Raw genomic sequence first — 13,670 nt, 5'->3', positions numbered from 1 at the left:
ATTTTCAATAGAACTTTTATATAAAATCGTGGTAGGAAGGTTAAAAAAACATATACAAGCTTACGTCAAGATCCTTCTGAACTTTTAACAAGTTTAAAAGTAATTTCACTTTCTTACATTTTGATGCATCGTTATTTTTCAGCGATAAATAATGTTGTGAAGTTTGTAAATCAAAGGTCGACGCTCTCGTTTATTTTCATTGCGGTTTTAAAGTTTATTCGTATAATTAATGAATGTTCAGTTATAACAAAGTGTCTTCGGATAATTCTCGTTTTAGAACTCTTTCATTAGCGTTCGGGACATGAACATGCCTACATGAAAAACGTGTTTGTTACACGATCTATGGAAGATTTGAAAATGTTTCCAACTTTTAATTAGTGAGCTGGTTTTTGGATAGTATAGAGAATGCTCGACGCTGTGGTTCCCGGCTGTTATCCATAAACTTTGACAGTCGTTACGGGTAGATAAAGTACGATAAGCTAGAAAGTTGTCAACCAGTTCGGCAGTCGCTCTTCTTTAACTATTAGACTTGGGAAAATCCAAGGATGACGTCATTTTTGCAAAGTCCCAAAAAGTAACTTCTAAAGTGTCTCGTATTTTTGTCAACTAACCAAAAATATGTATGTGAGTTTACATATATTATATATCTCCTTTTTCGTTATGAAAATCGGATTGTGTTACCCGACTTTCTTTGCTGGTCATTCCTCGAACTGGTGGAACTCAATAAATAAATATATAAGAATCTCAGTTTAATAAAAATGTCATGTTTTACAATACCTACGAAGATATTACTGTAAAGCATTTCGGATGGGCTTTAAGTTTATTTACAACTGAGTGCTTCGGACAGTCAAAACGACGCATTATTTATGAATGTATCAACAATACAATTATGCTTATAATATATTCATCTCTGTCAGGCGTTCTGTTGGTCCACATTTAATATTAATCCCATTCTGACGAAGGTATATCCCGGGAGCGACATTTTGATCCGAATTGAATTGTGTGTGTTATTAATGTTTTTGTCCAATAAATTACTTTTGTGATTTTGTCTCTCAACCAGTAACAGTTTCCTAAACCAGTGATATTCCTATAAGAACAATGATTGTATGACCCAGATGTAAAAAAAATGTTTTATACACATCGAAAAGAAATTCCATTTATCTTTAAGATGCGTTATCTATGTATATGTTCCTATTAGCGGAAAAGGTAGTTGGGAAATTATAATCAATCTGGGAACTTAAACTTTCCTCAAAAAAGATAAGGTAATAAAAGCGACTGTTGTAAACAACTAGAACAGCTTGTGAGTTGCTTTAAAAATCCAAATAAAAAATAAAATTATTCAACAGAGGCCACAAACTAGCACTTTATACACTTAATAACCTTAAATATACCAGGTCACCCACTCCTAGCGCTCATCGCTTCCTAAGTGCTTTAGCTGATAGGAAAAAAACGGCGTAACAAACTCCTTATCACACAAACTTAACTTTTAAGAGGTGTTGTACGCTTTCCATCTTAACCATATAAGTTTACGATTCATTTTTAGTAACACTCAATATATCATATTAAGGTACATTTTAACAGCCATTAAAGTCACTTATTAATACACGATGGGCTATAAATCCGGCGCCGTGTTCCTGCAGGAAATTAACACGGTTTCGTAATGCGCGGAACATGAGAAACGATTTAGTATTCCGATTACAAAAGCTTTGAGTTTAAAAGAGTTATTGTAGGCGCAGTCTATAATTTTCTATAGAAAAAAGTATCAGCCTATAAATTCTCGTGAATTATTTTGATCATAAAATTAACTACGTTTCTATAGTACAAGTACAGTATGATACAAGGAGTTACTCACACTTATACACCGTGATTTTTTAGTCGTCTTACAAAAGCAGCCCAGTTAATGCATCCAATGACTAGAACACGTTCGCGATAAAAAATAGGTATTTATGAGATATGAATAAATTTTAAATGCAATTTTTATTCAAAATTATGATGCAATTCGTAGTTTTTTAGAAACACAGCTCTGTTGCGAGCGCGTTCCAGGCCTTGTAACAATGGTAATAGGGCGCGGGATGCAGCGTTTTTATCATTTTTAAGAGTATTTTCAGATTTCTCTTGTTTAATTTTTCTTTGAACTTATTGTCTTAGTTGATGATAAAAAAATAATAATCGCGCCTACGGTTATTTCTTGTCGGATACATGAACTGGGCTCCTTTTGTAAGACGACTAAAAAATCACCGTGTATATCGAGATCGCCTGGCTGGTTTTAGGGGCAGTCATAATTTAGGGCTCCGGTTGGGTCCGAAACTAGTCGGATGATCCTGATAAATTTGTTGCATCATTTTAATAAGCTACAAAATTATGGAGATCAAACGACTTTGGGCTACAGTTAGAAAGCTTCTTTGTATTGTTACCCACCATTAAGTTTGTTTGTTTTTCGATATTCGCAATGAGAAGTGTATTATTTTTCATAATATTTATATTCAGAATTTAGGCCAAAATATCTTACACTTGAATGGAAGACATATGAAACAAACTTTCATGAGTAAAAATGTTTTGTTTAAATTCCATCTTTATATAAACAACTCGTTGTGCAATATATACCAATGTATGCAAACTAATAATGATGTCGTTTCTAAATCGGTTACTATCGTCCATTCATAAGATTAGCTTTATTTTTAGTATTTTTATAAAGATCGCTCCTTCAGATAGAATTTGGACGATTTAAAATCAGAGATATATTAGATATATGTTAATTCATCCAAATATTAAATATGAGATTAAAAGTATAAGTATTTATGGAACTCTTTGGAGGCTTAATCATAGAACTGATTATTACGAAAAATCAAGGATATAGGTAGCTTGAACTTCAAGGAAAAAGAAGTAAGTCATTTTGGCTATTATAACCAACAATCGCGCAAGCAACGCCGCCAGTCAAAGTCACTTATACGTAATATCAGAAACTAGGATCAAAATTTTCACAGGTATATCCTTTTCATGTAATATGTATATTGTTTTAATATAATTTGATATGAGTCTTATTTGCCCCGATAAATGTTACACCTTGTTTTAATGTTTCAACAAAACCCTCAATTAATTTATTTGATGTGCCCGGGGTCATAGTAACAGTAGCGACTTTGTATCCGTATTGTGACCATCTAATTTCCCTAAGGAAGGGAGGGGCTAGTATTAGCCTATATTTCGAAAATCTTATCGGCCAGTTCTGTGACCATAGCACTGTTCAGGGAAATCATTTTTTTTAATAGTTCTGTTTATATTTATATAAACAACAACAAACATTAAATTACAAAAGACGAGATCACTTATTTATTAATTTAAACTTTCATGTACAATAGAGATGATGACTGGGTATAAAAGGAAAAAATCTCATTAGTCCCTCACTTATCATTGAAAAATATGAGACATGTATTTTTTCCTTTTTCAGAAAACCTAGAATTGACAAAGATTAACTGCTTTAAAGTTTAGGAGAGGGGGCTTGTGACGTAACGATAGAGTAAAATATATAATCAATCGTGACGTCACGCGTAAGTTTCATTCATTGTAATTTGGTCAATTTATGTTTGCGGGACAAATTAAAAAATACGTATCCATTATTATACAAAAAACTACAAGACGGACACTGCGACTGGCGGACTTAATGCCGCAAGGCGTTATCTTTAATGGCTTGACTTTTCAACCAGATTTTAGAATCCGTGGTAGCAAGAAAACTGCGAATAAAGTTTATTAAAAACAATAATATGTTTATTATACGAGTTAAAGGGCAACCAACAAATGATGTAATAACAGCGTAACGATTTTCTTAGGTTTTCATTAAGTCCGAATAAAATAGCGTATAGCTAATGAAAATGTTCACGTCAGCAATTCTTGTCTACAACCCTGTATCAGGAAACACACGACAGCCCTTTAACGACGAGTATGATTAAGTTACGTGTAGAGTGTTATTAAATTATCTTTACCTTTAATCACTGACCTAAATAGTACAAAATGTGTATTTATAGAAGACTAGCTTTTGCCCGCGACTTCGTTCGCGTGGAACAGTGACTTCCGGCAGATTTTTGGTTTTACTCACATAGTTCCCGATCTCGCGGGATTTTTGAGAAGTTCCTGCTCCCGCAGGATTTTTGGGATAAAAACTATCCTATGTCCTTTCTCGAGTTCCAACCACGACGGTACCGAAGCGCTCGGCCGATACCCAACCAAATGCGTGTAACGAAACCATAGCGCGATCTATTTCGATCCCAACGCCATCTATCGACCATAGTGACAACTCGGATTATTTATCTATACTCCGTTCGGGCATTTTCTTTGTACTAAAAGTAGTATTATATTTTTTATATGTTATTTTATTATTTTTTTCATACCTTTTTACTATTTATTTACTTTTTTCCGATGAATTAAAACAACATGAACCGAACTCGTGTAACGATCGACACCATTGCGCGTAGTACTAATAGAATTATCTATACTCCGTTAGAGCATTTTCTTTGTAGTAAAACTTTTATTATATTAATATTATTTTTTTTACACCTTTTTACTGTTTATTTACATTTTTCTGATGGATTTTCCGATGAATTAAAACAATAACATGAACCGAACACGTATAATGACACCATTGCGCGATTAACGCCATCTATCTACGGAGCATAGGAACAGCTCGACATTTGACCAATAGATGGCACTATTATATAGTATGTCCGTAATAAATTTTATTTTTTATTTTTATTTTTTGTAATAAAAACTATCCTATGTCCTTTCTCAAGTTTCAAACTATGTCTGTACCAAATTTCACACAAATCGGTTCAGTAGTTTAGGCGTGAAGAAAAGACAGACAGACAGACAGAGTTACTTTCGCATTTATAATATTAGTTTGGATACATACTTATGGATAGAGTCCAGGTCTTTATATAACAGGCAGTATTACTACACCTCAAACGTCTTCCCGATAAGTAATTGAATGTGTTCCAGTAGAGGTTAGATCGTTTATATTTTTTATTCTTCGTCGTTGGCTCGCTACTTTTGTTCTCTGATTGAAGCTAGCTTCATATTTTTTTTTGTTGTGTCAGTTCCCGTTAAATTTTCCTTAAGTTCGTAATTGTTTTGGTCAAGACATTATGAAGAAGTGTTATTTAACATCTAAGAAGATTCAAAACATGTTAAAGTCGTAAATTTAACCATGTCACATATTTATCAATCTTATTAAGTTCATTTTCGTATCTTTCCAGATTGCCTGTTCAAAATATGTCCTATGAACCGCTACTCCGCTCAAAAGCAGTTCTGGAATACGGCCAAGCAGTCCGCCAATTCGAACACCGATACAGGACTGCTAAAGAGGTTACACGTAAGTAATAACATCACTCTGACTGCGGCTACAGTATCTTCATTGTACGGATAGCCGAGTGCCAGAGGTACATACGGAAAAGCCGTGGGTTTGATACCAGCGCAAGACAAGTAGTTGTGTGATCCAGGAATCCTTGTAATGAGTCTAGGTGTTCTTGCGCATTTAACTTGAATGCTTATGAAACTCCCCGCATCAAAATTAGAGGTATTTAGTCTGCATGGCCCAAATAAAGTCGACCGCGGGCCATTTGAGCGTAACCAAGATTTGTATACTCTCGGAGGCTCAGTGATAAACAAATGAAAGAAAAAATAATCTCATAAAACTTTTTTACGTGGGTTTCGCTAAAACATTTATTATAATAAGCACGGGGTAAAAACGTATATGTTTTTGACGAAGAAAAATAGTATTCATACTATTTCATTTTTTATTTGGATCGTTTGTTGCGATACTCTGCTACTGTATCTCGCGTTACAAAATGGCGATAGTATACAAATATCCAAAATGTATGTAGAAATGTCTCAACGAACATAAATTAACATTTCGTAGCTACTGTATGATAACCATCCATCTAATAAATAACATCATTATTAAGACGAATGAGAACATCACTGTCGGTGTTATAAGCTTTATATCGTAATAAGTAAGAGCTATAATCGTAAATCATTACGGGATGATAAATGCGGTTGTTTGCGTTTACGAATATAAAGCAGCTGTAAATGATTTAAAATGATTATATGTTTTGTTTGATTTGCGTTTTAGGGTGTATTATGGACTATTTGATCAAAAATATTTTTGTGGAAAGCATTGGTTAGCCCATAATAGATTATTGAATTATAAACTCTAGGCTATTAGTCCAACTCTCAAAAATACAGTGCGCGACGTGTCGCGGGTTCCCCGCCTAGGACAAAGGTTTTTGGATATTTAAACTATTAATCTATATTCATCTTCATAACTTAAAATACAACAATTTATACTAATCGAATGACGAGTAGCATTGATAACCACACCAATGATCATGTACCACTATCGCCTACAGTTTCATAAAAATACATCTTCTTCTAAATCCAGCATGCCGCTGAAATAGAAAAGAAGCAGAATGAGTTGGAGAACAAGAAGTTGTTGGGGACAGTCGTGCAGTACGGCAGCGTCATTCAGCTGCTGCACGTCAAGTCCAACAAGTATCTTACTGTGAGTATATGTCTTCGTAGCAGAAAGCTAGGTTACTTGAATTAACGTTATGATAACACTAATTTTGAATTGAGTACACTTGACGTAGTAATGAAAGCATTCTCCAAGAATATTCCGCTTTAATTTTTTTAAGGCAAAAATAAGACCCTCTACCGAGCGGTTTGATTTGATAATTAAGACAACAAAATAATAAAGTAGCACATACAATTGATTGAATATTACAAAATCAAAATAAAAAGAAACATAATGTTTTAAATAGCTCTTTCACAAAGTCTCTCAAAGGTCTCGAAACTTTCCAACAATATAATTTTTCTTACGTTGGCAAAAATATCTAACTTAAGATTGAACTCCTGATATCAATTGGGTAGTGGCGAGATGTTTTTATGAAGAATTACGCCTTTCATGACAGAAATTGTTAATTAGTAAGTCACTAACCATGCATTCTTCTTGAACACTAATTATTATCAATTATATCGTATTCCAGGTTAACAAAAGACTACCGGCGTTGCTGGAGAAGAACGCCATGCGCGTCCACCTGGACGCCAACGGCAACGAGGGCTCATGGTTCTACGTCATGCCCTTCTACAAACTGAGATCCACAGGTAAGGGCTTCTTCTAGAGTCTCAAGCTTACAGTAGATAAAGTATTTGTCGGAATAGATCCACCATGTTATGGATTATGGAATCTTGGAATGACAGAAGAAAATAATTAAGCTAGTAGAGAAATATTTTGGTCGTATTCTCTGGCCTGTTTCCCCTTTTTTTATCAAAATCAATTTGAAATGAAAAACAAAATATCCTACTACTGCTATTTTATGACAACTCCCATGCGCATCATTTTCAGCATTCTGGATCAAGTCTTCCAGTATGTAACCCAGTACCATAATGTACATCGAACCCAGTATCCAATAAACCAGTACGAATGATGAGGACTGTAGGTGTTTTCAAGGAAGCCGTAATTCATATTTCATGCCTCTCGAAAATTACTAGAATATTTTCACTTAGTCAGAATTTTCTGTTTTCAGGTGACAATGTGGTAGTAGGTGACAAAGTAATAATGAACCCCGTGAATGCGGGTCAACAAGTCCTACACGTGTCTTCTAACCACGAACTGCCTGACAATATTGGCTGCATGGAGGTAAGAAACTATTGTATTTGTAATTTATTTAAGCTTCGACTTTCGAGTTCAAATCCCGAATCGAAATGTATTATTTTATGAATTAATATTTTGTAGAGTTTATAGCTTTGACGGTGCTTATGCTTCTTGCCACATACCTCATAATCATTGTCGATCATTATTATATTCCCATTTGGCTTGTCTCTTAATTGAATAGAATATTCGGTTACAAGTTCACCATATGTGTACAATTTATCCAACATTCATAAAAACCATAATATTCCCAGGTTAACGTGGTCAACTCGTCAACATCATGGAAGGTGACCCTCTTCCTCGAACACAAGGAGAATCAGGAAGAGATCCTGAAGGGTGGTGACGTGGTGAGGCTGTTCCACGCCGAGCAGGAGAAGTTCCTCACCATGGACGAGTTCCAGAAGCGACAGCATGTGTTCCTCAGGACCACTGGGAGGTCTAGCGCGACGGCTGCGACTAGTAGCAAGGCGTTGTGGGAGATCGAGGTGAGGGGTTTACGTTGTTGTGTTTAGTACCCTCAGAATTTCTTGAATAACTTTGAGTTAGTCTCAACTGATAATGAAAATAATTAATACGATAATTAATTATTGTGATAATTACTACCGAAGTCTTCTGAGAACTTAAAATCATTTGAACCGAAAGGGGTGTCCTCGGTTTTTTGGGGGAAACCCAGGGGAAAAGCGTGGCACACCACCACTGGTTAACAGGTAGAAAATGCTCCACCAATGTGCAAGAAAAAGTGAGAAAAAGAAAATTTGTGTTATTCGCTTGAAAGTAGAGACCAAGATTTGGCAAAAGTAGTGTGTGTTTGTGTGTTCAGCCCTATGGACCTGGCTTTCACTAGCCGCGGAAGGCCAGCTGTGTAGTGTGTACCTCCATAGACTGAATTGATTGATTTGCCTGCAAACACATATATAATTATGTTCAATTCTCTCGCTATAGACAAGTTTTCTTATCCCCATGATCTCGTTGTCCACAGGTAGTCCAGCACGACCCGTGTCGCGGCGGCGCGGGCCACTGGAACTCCATCTTCCGGTTCAAGCACCTCGCCACAGGACACTACCTGGCCGCAGAGGCGTGTAATAGGCCGCCGTGAGTATAAAGAAATAATAAGAACTAACTAAGTTAGAAGAAGGAGTCATAGGTTATCAAGCTTTTGTGGATCAAGCGTGCTTGTCCTACGCGACACGTAGTAAACAGTGTGACAAGGCGACCTTTGAGTCAGGTGAAAAATTCAAAGCTTAAGGCAGCTGTGGCAGTCCTCCGTAAAGTAAAATAAAAGCTATTTTTTAAACATCCTCCGAATTATTGAATTTAATACTTGTGTTGCTGTTAAGTAACATGCTCCAAGACACCTCTAGCATTCGTGGAAGTGTTTTTTGAAATGCTTGTCCTAAGCCTAGATCCAACCCGTGACACTTGGTTAGTAAACCGTGGATCTTGCGTGGCGACCTCTACCACTCGGCTAACCGAGCAGGCAATGAGTTGAATGATAATATAATCGGTTAAAACCTTTTATTGTTATTTTGAATGTTAAGTTATATTTATTATCGTTTCTGCAAAATAACGCCTAGTAATCTATATCTATATACATAGTCTATATCTATATACATAGATATAGATTACTAGGCGTTATTTTGCAGAAACGAACAGATACTAATATATAAAGCTGAAGAGTTTGTTTGTTTCTTTGACGCGCTAATCTCAGAAACTATTGGTTCAAATTGAAAATGTATCTTTGTGTTGAATAGACCATCCATAGAGGAAGGTTTTAGGCTATAAGACTATATATCACGACTAATAGGATCGAAGATACAATGGAAAATGTGGAAAAAACAGGGCAGATATAAATCTTAACTTATATCTTCTTACCACGCAGACGAAGTCGCGGGCAACAGCTAGTTCTTAATATATTTCAGTAATATCACTATATTTGAGTAACATGTACCTTGTCTCCCTACACGTACAGCGACGCGCCGCTGGAGGCGGGCGAGCCGGCCTACCAGCTGGTGTCGGTCCCGCACTCGTCAGAGATCGCGACGCTGTTCGAGCTGGACCCCACCACCATGACGCACTCGGACGCGCCCGTGCCTCAGAGCAGCTACGTCAGGTATCTACATAATGAATGACGCGATCGTGAAGACACTCGTATGCATCGGAGTTTTGCACGCCAAGATATTCATATTCAGATAAAGACGAAAACGTGATATTTATCCCAATTCTTAATCGTTGCAAATCTTCTCGTAAAGTTCGACTACTTTGAGATAGACCTGTAATTCTTTGAAGACGGTCTACTAACGTGTGTTTATCAGCATTGCCCGACTAGTTGCGACCTACCGTCTCGTTAGCTAATAATATAGGACTCACAGGACTGTCTGAAACCAGTCCTGCGTTCCCAAATACTTCCGAAAAATACCTTTTTTTAAACAATTACCAATACTTGTGCATAGCATAACTCAACCAACATTATCTCCTGTATTTTAATAGTTTTTTTTTGTTTTCAGGCTCCAGCATTTATGCACGCACACGTGGGTGCACTCCACCTCCATACCCATAGACAAAGATGAGGAGAAACCTGTCATGTCAAAGGTGAGTGATCATAGATGTCATTAATGAACAGACGTAGAAATGAAAGGAGGGTGGAAGGGCATCGTCGCCGAGGTTACCCGCCTCAAAGGTGGTATTATGGTCTAGTCAGATATGTGGGGCGGACGTAGATAGAAATTCCGAAAGATAGAGAGAATAGAGAGATAAAAGGGGAGGTCTTTGCCCAGTAGTGGGATCTGAAACTTACTATATGAAAAAAAAAGACTAATAGGTGCTTTTATTTCGCACATGAAGTAAAGAACGATATCTCATCCATTTATACTGTTTTATAATGCCACAAGTCACTTACCTTTAAAACAGCCTACGATTAATTGCATGTGAAATAGAACCTTATACTGTAAAGAATAGAGTTTAATTTACAATGAAATCGATTAGACTAATCACAATGTAATTTATTATCTAGGTGGGTTGTTCCCTAATAAAAGAAGACAAAGAAGCGTTCGCATTAATATCAGTATCACCGAGCGAAGTGCGAGACTTGGACTTCGCGAACGACGCCTGTAAAGTGCTATCGGCCTTGTCGACCAAGCTGCAGCACGGGAATATAGAGCATAATGAAAGGAAGTAAGGATCATTTTTATATGGTAACTTTATATTGAAAAGTGTTAAGTTTCTGTCTGCTTGTTTAGTTAGTAGGGATCTAGAATGGATCTAGAAGAAGGGAATATTTAAATAAACATACCAAAACCTCAAGATATTTGTTGATAGAGATACTTCAGTTGATTAATTCATTTAATGAAAATCAACAATCTTGGGGCAACTTTTAATAAAAATACTTTTATGTAATAACTAAACCACAAGGGTTTCGTACCCAAACGGTACCCCATCTGACCGTCGTTTTCTTTATCCCAATTGTACGGAAGAACCCTCAATATCCATTTTAACCAGGTTTTTCATGAACCCTCGTATCCCTTCCAGGGCCCTAACCTGCCTCCTCCAAGACATAGTGTACTTCATAGCCGGCTTCGAGAACGAGCCCAACAAGTCGGAAGCCCTGGAGCTGGTGGTGGAGAACCCCAATCGCGACCGACAGAAGCTGCTGCGGGAGCAGTACATACTCCGGCAGCTGTTCAAGATATTACAGGTAAGGAAAAACGGCTCGTGGTGTCTGATGTAGGGGAAGGGTGAAAAAAGCAGATAGAGATAGTTAGAGACAGATATTTGTCGGGAAATGTATATTTGTTCGCCTTCCCTAAGGTGCAATGCGGTTTCCAATTAAAAATAGAGCTAAAATATGGAATTGGTGGTATCATATAACTTATTGTATATTAAAAAACCTTTGACCTAAGTTACAGTTTGCTACAAAAGTCAATAAATAACCATTTCCGAAGTAGATGATAGATGTTTCATACTTCATGAGACAAAACTATTTTGTTCTTAATAACACAAGTGAAAATAAAGTATTTAATTAGTACAGGCGTTTGTAAGTGAAGGAATGTACGAATGAATTATAACTGCATGACTGAATAATATTGGTGATAGGGGCTCCCTATTCACGCACGTAGGCTCCAAGTCGGACCATTGTGCGTCGAGTAGTTTTGGGAGGTCAATCCAGCCATCCCAACTCTCTCCAGAAACGAATAACTTGGATCTGGACACTACAAGATACCCTTATAGTTTCCTTGCTACCCCTCAGGGTCCCTTCCAAGAGACAGCTGACGGTGAACCGTTCTTGAAGATCGAGGAGCTGTACGACCCTCGGTACGCCGCCTATAAGTACATCTTCCGCCTCTGCTACAGGATCCTGAGGCTCAGCCAACAGGACTACAGGAAGAACCAGGTTAGTACAACTGTACTTAAAATCTATTTAGATAAATGACTGGTCTATGTTATTTTTGTAATGTTTTTTTTTTCATCCCATTTCTAGTATTTAATTCTTGTGTCACAAACATTTTGCAGCGTTTCTTTAATGATCAATTTATGTATCATAAATATATGTACTATTGTAAAAAGTGACACTGTGTTTGTTGCGCCGTTTTTTATTCACAGCCAGGGCACTTAGGAAGCCTTGACAGAATCTCAATCTCAGTGGATTCTTAAATAAAAGTGGATAATTTTACATTTCTGCTCAAACATGAACAATATACAATGGTGGACTTAATGGCATAGTAGTAATGGTAGGCATTCTCTACATAGTCCAATAATTTTGTTATAATATTCCAGGAGTACATAGCCAAGCACTTCGGCTTCATGCAGAAACAGATCGGCTACGACATCCTCGCGGAGGACACGATCACCGCCCTGCTGCACAACAACAGGAAGCTTTTGGAGAAGCACATCACTGCCTCCGAGATCGAGACCTTTGTCGGTACGTGTGGGAAACTGTTGGTCACCTGGGACCGACACATGCCATTTTAATGTCACCGTTGATGCCACTCTTTTGACTTTCGGTTATCTAATTGATTGTTTTGCCTGTTGTCGGCCACCAGGACTCGCATGTTCGGTCACCGCGGCCCGAAACTTCCACATGCCTATAAAATTATGAGTATTGTTCTTATTTGTTGTGTCTTTATTCGTTTAACCAAGTATCGGTCACCAAATTCAATTTCGGTCACCGAGGCCCGAAGTTTTTAAACTAAATCTTTTTTATACTATCTCAAACTCTACTAACCTAGCCCGTATACCATCCAGGTCTAGTCCGTAAGAACATGAAGACCTGGCAGTCCCGGTTCCTGGACTACCTGAGCGACCTGTGTATCTCCAACAAGAAGGCTATTGCTGTGACGCAGGAGCTCATCTGCAAGAGCGTGCTCTGTGCTAACAACTCCGATATACTTATTGAGACCAGGTAATAAGGAAACAATTCGTTCTTGTTAAGCTCTCCCACTGTTGAGCAAAGGCTTGGGATTTTGTCGACGTTTTTATACACTCACTTTTTTGTATGTTTGTTTGTTTGTCGATCCGGTTGGATTTGGCAACTCAATTTTGAGGCACTTTCCGTTAAGCTAGCAGGCCGAAATTTTCAATGTAGCTTCAAACTCTATAAAAACGGCTGGACCGATTTTGATATAGTTTTAATGGAGTGACAATTAAAAACGTGGGTAATTAGTTTTATTTTTCAATCTATTAATTTTTGAGTACGATACACCAAATAAATATTATCCGGTTTTTACAGATTGGTCTCAACAAAATACGAAAAAAGCAAGACATTAGACCCGGACGATACTAAATATACTGTGGAGGAGGAAGTTATGCTGCTATGGAATAACAAGAAGGTAAGAAGTTTATCCACACTTCAACTCATCACGCAAAAACAAACAGACTGTTGAATCAATGGGGTATTTGCTAGTACAAAGCGTACTGGTAAGTGACGTCAGACGAGATTTTAAATCACTATATCCCCTTAATTTTTTGTTTACGAGACAAA

General features: G+C 37.1%; 1 pseudogene; it reads left to right on the top strand.

Annotated features, from left to right (window-relative positions):
* LOC113498185 overlaps positions 1–13,670 on the top strand; it is a 64,112-nt pseudogene that overhangs the window by 34,262 nt on the left and 16,180 nt on the right.

Source organism: Trichoplusia ni, chromosome 10, assembly GCF_003590095.1.
Source record: "Trichoplusia ni isolate ovarian cell line Hi5 chromosome 10, tn1, whole genome shotgun sequence".
In the NCBI taxonomy this organism is placed as follows: Eukaryota; Metazoa; Arthropoda; class Insecta; order Lepidoptera; family Noctuidae; genus Trichoplusia; species Trichoplusia ni.
This window is presented reverse-complemented; position numbering and strand designations above follow the sequence as displayed.